The sequence below is a fragment of the Meriones unguiculatus genome, chromosome 18 (assembly GCF_030254825.1).
Source record: "Meriones unguiculatus strain TT.TT164.6M chromosome 18, Bangor_MerUng_6.1, whole genome shotgun sequence".
Taxonomy (NCBI): Eukaryota; Metazoa; Chordata; class Mammalia; order Rodentia; family Muridae; genus Meriones; species Meriones unguiculatus.
In genome coordinates, this window is record NC_083365.1 from 67,150,078 (window position 1) to 67,160,819 (window position 10,742).

Sequence of the window (10,742 nt, forward strand, 5' to 3'; positions counted from 1 at the left end):
CCCCATTTATTCAGCTACTCTCATCTGACAGCCATTTACAGTCGGTCTTGCTATAAACATCAGCTACTCTTACACGCCCCTGTTTCCTAATTTACTAATGATTTAATTAGGAATGCTTTTATTTCTGTAGGATGAATGTGAGAATGAGGGCTCTCTCAATTTTAGCATCTTAATCTTAATGGATATTTTGAAAGTGGCCCTAATTAGGTTGATTTTCATAGTTAAGCCCAGCAGGACGAATTCTCAGTCCTTTTAGTAAAAAAAAAAGAAAAAATTGTGTACATGTGGATGTCTGTGGGTAGCCGTACTGCAGACCTCTCAGAGTCCAGGCCCACCCTCAGAGCTGCTTGTGCACTGCTATGACTGAACTCAAGTTCTGTGCAAGAGTAGCAAGTGCTCTTACCGATGGAGCCATCTCTCCAGGCATTCACTGCTGTGAATGCAGTGGACTGCTCCACTAGGGTCCTCAGTCTTTTAACATTAGTTTACCTGACAGGCTCAACTTCTCATGCTTAGTTTATACGTTAATTTATGTGGGTGTGACTCATTCAGAGTTTAGACAGGTTTTGTATTTATTAATCACTTAAATCCAGGCCTCTGTAGATTTTTCTCGGTTTCTTTGTTCATTGGTTGTCTGACTAATCAATTTGGAAACAACTGTGTGTTTGTAGGTGGGTTGGTGGGAGTGGGTATGTATGTGGTGTGTGTGTGCACGTGTGTGTGTGTGTGTGTGTGTGTGTGTGTGTGTGTGTGTGTACATGTGAGTGCAGAAACCTTAGGATTCCAGAAGAGGGCTGCTGAATCTCCCGGAGCTGGAGTTACATGCACTTGAGAGCTACCTGAATTGGGTCATGGGAACTGAATTAGGATCCTCTGTACAGGCAGCAAGCACTCTTAACCCCCGAGCCAGCTCTCTGGCTCAGTCTTTCACTTTTCCCTTCATAACTGTCACCACCCATCATTTGTGCCCATGCACTGTCAGAAATCACTGCTGTGTGTGAAGGGAGTTTGGCCAGCTCAGCATGGCAAACACACCTCTGGCAGGCCTCACCCTTCTCTATTCCCTCTCTCTTGTTAAAATAACTGCTAGATCACATTCCTAAAGCTAGCCACCAAGGTCTATACCCTTATTTGGCCATTTCCTCCTGAGGCTGATGACCACCATGGACCAGCTATCAAAGTATCGAAGTCGAGCAATCAACCTCCCCCCCCCCCTTTTGGCTCACCTTATAAACATGCCAATTAAAATTAAACACCTCATCCTAACACAGTTTCTCCTTTTACCTTTATAAACTGCCATTTTCCTTCTGTGCCACATCTGTCTGCTCTCTATCCAGAGGCAGTCCTTTGTCCTCTGGGACCAATACCCTTTCCCTTGCTCCCTTCTCCCTCATCCTCTATCTCCTGTCTTTGTCCCTTACCCCCTGCTCTTTGTTTCTCGGGGAAAATAAACCTCCTTTGTGCTGAGAAGTTGGTCTTGGGGGTCCTGAGCCCATACTTTGCTTTCAGTGTGATTCTCTGGACCACTAGATTAGAGTCTAGAAAGTACCTTCAGAATTCCCGCGTTCTTGTGTCTCAGAACCACAGTACACATGAACCAGGGACACATGCATAGTGATAAGATGGAGAGAGTTTATTTTGTGTAATTAAGACATTTTAGTTATAGGTAAGTGTGTGTGTGCAAGTGTATGTTCAGACATGTGTGCAGGTGCCCATAGAGGCTAGAAGAGGGCATCAGATCCCTCTGGGGCTGGAGTTCGAGGCAGTTTGGAGTCTCCAGATGTATGTGATGGGAACTGAACTCTGGTGCTCTGTGAGAGCAACAAATGCTTTTACCTAGGCCTTTACTTCAGCAACAAGAACCTTTATTAGGGAGGCAAAAGGCACTTGAAAGTGTGGAAGGGGCCCAGAGACCCAGAAGAAGTTAGAGGTTCAAAAGGGACTGCTCCACTAGGGTCATGACTAGAGGGCCCTTCCATAGCTCCTGCTTTCTCCAGATGGAATTCTGGGGTTGTTTGTGTGTTTGTTTGTTTTTTTCATACATGCTCGGCTATTATGTGAAGATGGTTTCTGGCCTTTCACTGTGTGATTAATCATCTCTCTTCCTCCCTCTCTCCTCTCCCCTTCACTTTCTCCCCTTCTTTTTCCTCTCCCACTCTGTACCTCCCCCCCCCTCCTTGTTCTTCTTGCTCTACTTTCCTCCAGACATCTTTTCCTTTTTTTCACCTATTGTGTTACGGGGACGAGAAATCCACATTTTCCCTTTAGAAAAGCTTTTATGTGTGCTCATTGCTCTTGGTGACCAAGAAGTGCTCAGCTTTTCTGATTAGTACCAGAGAAAGGCTATGATAGAGCCACAGATGCGAGAGAAATTAAGATACTTATATGCAAATTGGGGCCATCATTTTTAAGTCTAGAAGAAATGGACGATTCCCTGCCAAACTCCTTTCAATACTGAACTCAGAAGTGAAACATTGGGAGGAAGGATTAAAGTGAAGACAGAACAAACTGCTTGAGAGCCACCACTCAGCAAGCAGTGGGTGCCATCACAGTCCAGACTCATTGAACACTGGAATTCTGGGAGAAGTAATCTGCCAGGTGGCTGTTTACACTGATGGGCTGTCCCCTCAATAGGGCCCCTGTACAGCATGAAAGTGGGGATCCCTGGAAAAAGGCTGAGCTAGAGCAGCCCACAGCTGGTCCATCCAGTGGTTCTCAGGGGATAGACAGCAGGATTCAGGAGAGGGGATTTTTGGATCTGCCATCTCCACAAAGCTGGATTGAGTGGCATGGTGAGGCTGTTATTACCCTCAGGGCCATCCTGAGCCACACAAAGGGGCTGGACTTTTTCACCCTTGCTTCGCGTAGGGGGCGGACGTTGTCTGTCTTAGGAAGGGGCACACTGTGGGCATGCCAGGTCAACTCACAAAGAGGTGTGGCACTGAGTGCCCTCCACAGCAAGCTTGAAGGTCCCTCCGTCCTGCAGAGGATTCTGGGAACCACACTGTGATAGCCACTGTTTTACTTTGCTGTCTGTATCCATTACCTCTCCTGCTGCTGTGACAAAATCCCTGAAAACTCAAGGAAGGGATTTAAGTGTTTTGGCTCACACTGTGCAAGTAGAATCCAGCCTTGTGGCGAAGACATGGAGTGTGAGGCAGCTGGTCCCTTTCTGTCCGCGGTCAGGAAGCAGAGAGGTGAATGCTGTGCTCCGCTCACTTCCTCCTCCCTATTTCGTCCAGGAGCCCAGGCCCTGGGGTGGTGCAGCCCACACTTAGCGGGGGTTTCCCACTTCAGTTAGCTCAATCCAGAGACTCCCTCCCTTGCGCCTAGAGCTATGTTTTCTAAATCCTCACAAGCTGATAATCAACATTAACCATCACATATCTCCAGAGTCTCTGGCCCTTTGGTGGACTATCCCAAGGGTCAGCAGATCTAAGGATGGTGAACAGTGGTGGGGTTGACGAAAAGGCAACTTCCCACTTCCTCTTGTTCTTCAAGCCCAGGAGCTGGAGCTGTTTCCTGACAGGCCTGAGTGTGCAGAGAGGCGGGGACGGAGAGTCTGAGAAGGAGGAAATATTTTGCAGGCAAGCTCCTCCCACACTTTCCTGTGTCACTATCCTTGCCACCAGGTGCCTGGAGGGGAAATTACTGTGTGAATTGAAGTTTTCAGGAAAAAAATCCCAAGCCTATGGCGATGATTCTATAAGACTGACTGGATGGCTTCTTTGTTTTGTCCTATTTTGTGTATTGCTCTTTGTTTTATCTTATCATTATCCTTTGGAAGCCTGTTTGTTTTCTAATGAGATGGGAAAATGGGTAGATCCTGCTTGGCGGGGTTGGGGGGGGGGACTGGGGAGGAACTGAGAGGAATGGAAGGAGGAGAAACTGAAGGCAGGATATGTTATATGAGAAAAAAACCTATTTTCAATAAAAGGAAAATATCTATTTAAAAAACTTGCTTGTGAAGGATGAGAATGCAGCACATCAAAGCCAGTTATCTGGACCATCTGTCTTCAGCCCTTCCTGACATTTGACCTAACGTCCTTGTGACTGTCTAATGTGAAATCTTTTAGATTTATTGACAGACCACTAGATTCTACCAAAGCTACAAATAAGTCATCAGACAGAACTGAAGAGATTTTCTCTTAGTATTTCCACTTCCGGATGTTCCCACCATGTATTTGAAAAGTATCTATTGACTCTTTATTTTGTTTTTATTAAAAAAAACAAAACTTCATGAAATTGTTACCATTGGAACATGGAATTTGGGGTCACCCGAATTTGTGTTCTTGGGCACTGAGCCCTCATGTTTGGCTCCAGCATAAACTGTCTCTCATTCCTTTTGAGGTGAGAGTTGTGTCTGTTTCCCTGTGACTCTGGGGGTCAACTGGTCAGAGCAGTCAGTGGAGGGCAAGAACACAGGTGGGCTCTTCCTCCTCCACACCCCTTCCTCTACATTTTTCTCCCTCATCCATGAAAACATTGTATTTTTTTTTCCTTTTGCTATAACAGAATGTCCGAGCCTGAGAAATGTATAAAGATATAAAGAGAGGGGGTTTATATGCCCCACAGTTCTAAACTCTGGGAAGTCCAAATTGGTTACCCACATCTGATAAAGGCTCACACTGTACCAGCTGGCAGAAAGTGGAAGGAAAGCAGTGTGTAGGTTCAAGAGAGAAACAGGTGTGCCTGCACTTCATAGCCACCCGTTCCAGCGTAACTGGCCCAGAGCTCACTCTCTGAAGAACCACCGAGCCCTCCATGTTTTCTTGCTGTTGTTGTTGTTGTGTTCTTTTTGGTTCTTGTTTCGAGACCAGCTCTTTCATGCATCCCAGGCTGACCTTGAACTGACTGTAATCAAGGATGACTTTTGACTTCTGAGCCTTGTCACTCCACCTTCCGAATGCTAGGATTGCTGGTATGCAACTCTTCACTGTGCTGGCTTCCTCTGTGGGAGGCAGTTTACCTTCGCCCGAGCTGTTTCCCCAGCCTCGCTAATCTTGTTTAACTTAATCACCTCTAAAGGCCCCACCTCTCAGTACTGCTACAGTGGATAACATCAACAGAAATTTCCAAGGAGCAAACCTGTACCCAGCCATAGTCATTGGATATACATCATGAGCAGAGAGCGTGTAGGGCCAGTAGCCATGATGGAAGCAAAAGTGGGTTAGAGCTGGACTGGAGGCAGAAAAGGGGGAAAAAACTCCCTTTGGGGCAAGGAAAATATTTAATCAGTCCCCAAATAGACTCCTTGGCTCTGAGTTCCAGCTTGGAGTAGGACCTGCAGCGACCAGAGGGGTTAGCAAGTGAGTTTCCACAGCCTGGAAGTCCTTCTGCTGGCGGCATTCAGTGGGAGTCACTCATTTATGCAAAGCCTTGCCTTCCTCATGAGCAGTTTGTGGAAATGTTTGCTCAGTCTGCAGTGCTCAGAGATCTCAGTGATCTGTGTCCTTTGAAATTCAAACCTATGCATGAGGTTGAAGACGGAGGCTCTTTGCTCAAGCAAAGGAAAAGATAACTGACCACCTTATACCTAAGCTTGGAAACAGATGTGTTTACCATAGTATCCCTGGTGTGGGGGAGCTATAGGCACCTGCCATGCACAGACCTGCCTGGCAGTCCTGATTGCACAGCCTCCCTGAGTTTAGCAGGAAATATGTGGAGAAGATGCAAGAAAAAGGCTATAGATGTCCAGGGAGCTCGGCCTGGGTTTCAAGGTTTGAAGAAAACACCAAGTCAAGGACAAAATGCTGCGGTGTGCTCTGGGGCAGGGAGGGCTGTGTTTGGAAATGCCTCAGCAGTGAATGAGCTGAGGCTTGGGAAGGAAAAAGTCAAGGACAAGAGAAAATTAATTTTTCCCATTTTGTATGAAGCCAGCAAAATTCAAATGTGGATAGTTTTTAAGAGCAGCTTCGGGGCTCTTCCACAGGTGATTGTTTCTCCAGCTCATGGGGGAAGCCGGTGTGTGGCAGATGAGCTGTGATCAGAACATAGGACACAAAGGGGCACACAACCCTGAGGGAGGCAGGTGATAGGAGGACCTGTGAGTGAGCCTTTCCCGTAAGACAAGCTTGTGGCTGTCTGGAGTGTCAGCTCCAAGTATGGAAATAAACTCATTCACACGGCCTCAAAGAACCTGTGATACAGCATCCCCAAGGACAATCGAAAAGGAACTTGTCTCAAACTGAAATTTGGGTTGAGCCAGGCTCTGTGTGATTCAATATGGGGCTAAAGTTCTTTCCTCCAAATGAAAACCTTCCCATTCAAGGAAGGTGGGAGGCTACAACACCCAAGAAGTAAAGGAAACAAGCTCAGCAAGCTCCTGAAAATTACAGGACTCACAAGGTTGCTAGATGAACCATAACAGTGATGGGGTGTGGGGGATGCTCCAGCTGGCAGAACTGCTCCCAAGTCATGCAGGGAGCTCTTGGGACGTAGCTGTTGTGAGTCATTGCCCATGCTGCAGTAGGAAGTCCAGGATGGAGCTGCCTTCAGTCACCCATGCTCCTGTCGGTGACTCCTAATTCATATTCTTGTAAACAAACAAACAAACAAACAAACAACCCGCTTGTTCAACTAACTAGACTTAGACAGAAATCTTTAATTGGTCTGTCATTGATACCCTCTCTTGGGGGAATAGGCACTATTCGTGTCTTCCCTAAAAAGTCACAATCAGGGCAGGTAAGCACAAAATAACACACTTGTGTTTACTTGAATGAGCGCATTATACTTAGATACTGGCTCAGTCACACTAGCACTTCTAGGGAGCCAAAACAAAAAATTAGGGCTGAGGCTATAGCTCAATAGAGCGTGTGTTTAGCATGTGGGAAGCCCTCAGTTTGGTCTCCATCACTTCTACACTGATCCCCATCACCGCTACACAAAGTCAATTAACTTGCTGCTTCTTCTCAGTTTCTCTACCGGCAAAAGGAGGCAACGTATTTATTTCTATTTAGAAAATTGTGCACAGACACACACACATAAACTGTATACACACATGTGTATGAGTATGCACGCATGCATGTTTGAATGTGTGTATACATACATGGACTTTTGTGTGTATGTGTGTGTGTCCACATGCATGTGGAAGCCAGAGGCCACGCTCAGATGTCATTCCTCAGGATGCCATCCACGTTAGTCTCTTTTTGTAAAGGAGACAGTCTCTCACTTTTGCCCGTAACTTGCCCAGTAGGCTAGGCAGGCTGACCAGGGAGCCCCCAGGATATCTCAGCCTAGGCCTTTAGCATGGGGATTGACAAGATGCACAGATTGTGGGCCTTTAGCGAAGGAGCTCGTGTTTGCCTGGTAAGCATTTTACTGAATGAGCTGTGGCCCCAGACATATGTTTTGATATTCCTAAAATATAGCATTTGAATGTGTGTGTGTGTGTGTGTGTGTGTATGTGTGTGTGTGTGCATGCCCCTTTCATGGTGCCAGATGCCTTAAATTTAAATATTCAGGAGGCCAAGGTAGGCAGATCTCTGTAAGTTTGAGGCCAGCCTGGTCTACAACAAGGATTTCAGGGCAGCCGGGGTTATCTATTGAGGACTGGCTTCTCCATATATGTTTATAAATGTGATACGTATGTGTATATAGTATACACATGATGCCTACGCACACATAACATATACACATAAACAATACACTGGCAGACATGCCGGGGCTCCAGGAACTGAAACAGTGACTCTTGGTGGTGGCTGTTTATCTGAGGTCAACATCATCTCTCCCTTCAGGAGGCAGGGGCAGGAGCTGATGTCAAGGGCAGGTGGTGGTGGCCCCCAGGGCACCAATGTATGCAAACATCCAGGCCTTTATGAAAAGGGAAAATTTAAGGTTGAAGTCAGTCTAAAAGGAAATTGTAAATCCTGAGCAGATTGGCTAAATGAGAATGGATTGCTTTGATGTGGCCGGAGGGAAATTTAGGAGTTAGTGCGGCAATTACAGCACTGCCGGAGTTATGGGGTGCACCAGAGCGTCTTTAACCAATGCCCTGTAGCTGGGAGAGTAATTCACCAGCCTTGGCTGTAAGTCTAAAGAAAAGACTGGTTCGAGACCAAGCAGTTTTTTTTCTTCCAAACTAAAAAGCAATTTACATCCTTAAATCACGAACAACTCAGTCCTCTCTCACACTATGCAAATTTGACTCTGCAGGCAGGCAGATGAGACAACAGAGAGGAAAGAAAAGAAACCAGGCTGGAGAGATACCTGAGTGGTAAAAGCATTGCGAGGACTCTGAAAAGGGCCTAGGAAGTTAAGAGCAAGGCTGGGCATTCTAGAAATATATCTAGGTGATCTATCAGCTGGAGGCGACTGTCTTAATTGTGTGAGCAGTTGGGGTTCTTCTCAGCCCAGCTTGGCTCTGCTGGGCGAAGGGTGGTTGCCTTTAATTGTCAACTTTACATGACTTAGAGTCGCCCAGCAAGAGGCTCAGAATGATGTGGATGTTTGAGCTGTCACCATGTTTGTGGAGGGTTGTCTTGATTGTTGATGTGGGACGTCTCAGCCCATTGTGAGAAGCACTGTTCCCTAGGCAAGGGGCTGGATACTGGAAGAGAGGTTAGCTGAGAGTAAACAGTGGACTATACGCAGTCATCTCTCTGCTCTTGGGTGTAAACGCAACATGGCTAGCTGCTTGAGCTCCTGCCTTGACTTGCCCTCAGTGATGGACTGTGACCTGGACTTGTGAGCCAAATAAACTCTTTCCCGTCTGAGCTGCTTGCTTTAGGGTGCTTTATGACAGCAACAGAAAGAAAACCAGAACATATGCTCAGCTACCGACTAAGACAGTAAGGCAGCTCGGGATGCGTGTCACAGATATGACCTTTGACATCCTGGCTATCAGTGAAACTCTTCTCTAGGGTGCCTAATTGTTGTGGAAAACATCTTCTTGGCTTGGTCTTGATCCCCACCACCTGTAGCTAATCATAAGGCTGAAGAGAGGCCTTGAAAACAAGATCATGGGCTGGAGAGATGGCACCGTCAGTGAACTGCCGGCCTTGCAAACGTGAGGATCTAAGTTTGATTCCTAGAACCTATGATTGTAAAAGCAGCAGGACTATAGTGGTGTGCATTTAGTCACAGGGCTTTGGAGAGGGAAAAGGCAGCTCTTTAGGGCTCCCTAGCCAGCTGGCCTAGCCTGCTTGGTCAGTTCCAGGCCGGTGAGAGACCCTGTCTGAAAATATAAAGTGGGTGGTGCCTTTGAAACAACAGTTGCCCCCAGGCCTCTACAAGCACACGTGGACAAGAGTTCCCTTGCATGCTGGTGCTCAGTTCACTTCCTTCTTTAGTTCAGTCTGGGATTCCAACCCAAGGGATGGAGCCACCCACCTTTGGGGTGAGTCTTCCCTGCTTAGTTAAACACCTCACAGGCACACACAGAGGTGTGTTTCCATGGTGATTCTACATCCCATAAGGTTAACACCCTGTGTACATGTCTTGCCAAAAATGCAGGCAAATGAGAGCAGGAAATCTCTTCCCTGTCATGTTGAATTCACCACTTGTAATTTTGAAGCATAAACAAGATAGCCTGGGGACGTCTTTTGAACTACCAGGCTGCAATAGCCATACCCCTAGAATGAGATAGCTGTCAATACTGTTTGCATACTGGCCCTCATGGGAAAGATTGGCGTGTTTGTGCAAGGAGACTTTGTCCTCTGTGGTTTATTGTAGGAAGCTCCAGGGAGCCTGGTATCACGGCATCCATCAGTGACAAAAACACACATCAGTTGGACAGGTTCATTGTCCTGGCCCCAAATGTGCTAAGGAGGTGGGCATGGTGCCCTTATAGTGCCTGCAAAGGAGGAGGTGGGGGCACCATCTGATTCTAGTAGCAGGAAGCACATGGGTAATGGACACCTGCTACTGCCCTTCACCACCTTTGGGTATCAGAGCTGGAGACCCACGTAAGCCACAATGGAAGCCAGCACACATGTAACCCGAAAGAGGGGCCTATACTCAAGGAGCCCAGAACAAGTCCTCTGGCCAGCCAGTGTCAGTCTTCCAAAGCCAACACTGAGAAGATTCTGAAGGCTCAGGCTCCTGTTCTTTGGGGAAGGAAGAGGCATGCTGGGTAGTGGTCAACACCCCTCAGCACATCCCACCTGGAACATGGTCAGTAGACTTGAGCCTGAGCCCTGGGGCCACCTATGGTGGTCTCTTAAATCTTGTATGTGGGACAGAGGGTCTGTGAGCCCATGGTGACTCAGGAGCCCTTTGTAAACATCTCTGCAAGCCCTAGAAGATCTCCAGTGCCAGATTGGACCTTAGAGAATTTCAAGAAGGAACCCAGGATCCAGGCAGGACTCAATCTAGACCTCAGTGCTCTCCTCAGACAGCCCTAAGGATCCAGGCCTGCTTTCATGTTCCAGGTTGAGTTTCAGTTCGGCAAGCAGATCTGTTGTGGATGGTGATGGCTGGCTCTCCCAGGGAAGTCATGAGCTATATAAGATAACTCAACAGAGTGGGTTTGTCTTCAAGTCTTAGCCTCCTGTTCAAGGGCAGGGCTTCTTAACTTAGAGAGGACTGGGAATGTTCTTAGACCCATTGCCAGTCTGGGAACTCTGTGCTCAGGAGTATGTCAAGAAAGAGCAGCAAATTCTTAGGAACCAACAGTCAGAGTTGAAATCCTAATTCCCTCACTTCTAAGTTGTGTGAGATCAAGCAGGTTCATTCAGTCCCCTCCCCCTGCTCAGGGAACACAGGCAGCACAGGGCTGTCAAGGGTCCAGCAAGTTCAGGCCG